Below are 2,072 nucleotides of genomic sequence, written 5' to 3'. Positions count from 1 at the left end.
CTACTACATGTGTGCCATTGTGTAGGCAATTTGTATGTGATGGCAGCTAAGCTGGAAGGCCTTTTCCCACAAAGCATGCATAAGTAGGGGTGGATGTAGACAATTCTTAGCCAACTACATTAAGTGGGCTGAAGGGATGGGATCACTGGGGACGCACCTACACCAGGCATTGAGGAGAAGAGTGAAACTTCAGTGAAAGATAACCAGAGTTAGTGACAAATGCATGTTAAAAAGATAACAGAAGCATTGGTGAATTGAGAGTGGAAGGAAAAGAGGTACAAAATCCTAGCAAAATAATGCATATATGAAGGTTCAGAGGCAAAAAAAAAAGCTAATTGAGAGGATGGTAAATATATCAAGAACGATTATGTTTAAAGCATGAGGAATGAGGTTGAAGAATTAGATTTTAGAAGAAAGCAGGAGTTATGGACATTTTTAGGCACTGAATGCCAGACTGTCATTTAGAAGGCTCTGCCAATTTATCTACAGTCCTTTCTTCATCTCCCCCTGTTTTTTAACTTGTCACCCTAAAATTACAATGTATTATAAATGTATTTGGCCAAGCATTAGTAATGATATAATTGTCATTTCCTGAACATATTCCTCAAAGTTTGTGGAATGAATGTTATCAGCTTGGAAGACAATATTGGATACAATAGTAAAACATTATTTTCAGAAATGCTGTATATTCAATGTCTTAATGGCTTAAGGGATAATGTCATGTGGGAAAACAAGCAAACAAACCTTACAAGAACATCAATGTCTGAGTTGAAAAATGGTCTAACAGAGCCAAACTTGGAACATAAACAGGTTTTAGAAATCCATTAACCCATTTATTTAACTTATGTTCTCTTTTTATTACATAAAATACAGATATATGCAGACAACTATACTTGGACAACAATAAAACAATTTTTAAAAGAGTGATATATGATGAAATCTATGTATAAAATGTCTTTAAAATTCATTAATTATAAAATTAAAATGCTGAGGGATAAGAAACAATTGTAATACATTTCACTGGCAATATTTTTACTTTTGTGAAATATAAGATTAAATGTTTCTAGTAGTAGATGACATGTTATAGTTAATAAAATGAGGTGCATATATATTCTTCTTTGTAAAATCAGACTTACATGTCTTACAACCTGCTTTTTTTTCTTTACATTGAATAAATATTTTTTGAATTGAATCAAATTAACAACAGGTATTAAAACAACAGCAAAAATGTTTCTGGCTTAATTCATTCACTGGAACACTAAGTCTTCAGGACACTTCATTCCTTGAGCCACCACCTTCTCTACTTTGAGCCACTGTAAATCCTTCTCAAATAATGGGAGTTAGAGGGAAATTGACAAAAACAGATAACTGATATATCCCAATGATCTGTTAGCCCCTAAGAGGGTGCCCCAAGGAATAAATATTCACCCAGCTATAGGCTTTACATTTTTAAAATAATCCTAAATGTTTTCTTTCCCTCCATCTACCTCCCAAAGTGAACCAAGACTGCTCCTACAGGCTTTATAGTCTACTGAGCACTCAGAGCAGCTTCATTCAGGAAAGATTATGGACATGGGATTTACATTCTGAGCTTGTGGATTTACTGTAAGAATTCACCTACAGGAAGGGACTACTCCTTGGCAGTTCATTATCAGTCCCAAATACATTTGTTGTTTGAGGCAATGTGGGGGAGCATTTTCCACAGAGCCCCACCCCCATCTGCTGTGAATGAGAATAAGTCTACCAAGACATGATCTGCTTGGGTAGGAAAGGTGGCCATTCTCTCAAAGGAGAAGGACGAAGAGCCTTTTCCTCAGTGGGTTTTTATTGGGTTCATTTTACACAGGAATACAGGTAAAACTCATTAATCATTGTCAGGCAGTAAGGATCAAACAATAAATAGCATGCAAAGAACTATGAGGGCTTATTCTGACTCAGGGTCTGTTAACTAAATGGCTACAAAACTTTGGGAAACAAACTTTTTTCCTGCTTGGACCCTTATCATTTAATTGAGAGCATTCTTAGAAAATCAGGTTTCTCAGAATTTTATATATTCTTTCTTAGGCCTGATC

This window comes from Phyllostomus discolor, chromosome 9, assembly GCF_004126475.2.
Source record: "Phyllostomus discolor isolate MPI-MPIP mPhyDis1 chromosome 9, mPhyDis1.pri.v3, whole genome shotgun sequence".
Lineage (NCBI taxonomy): Eukaryota > Metazoa > Chordata > Mammalia > Chiroptera > Phyllostomidae > Phyllostomus > Phyllostomus discolor.
Note: the sequence above shows the minus strand (reverse complement) of the source record.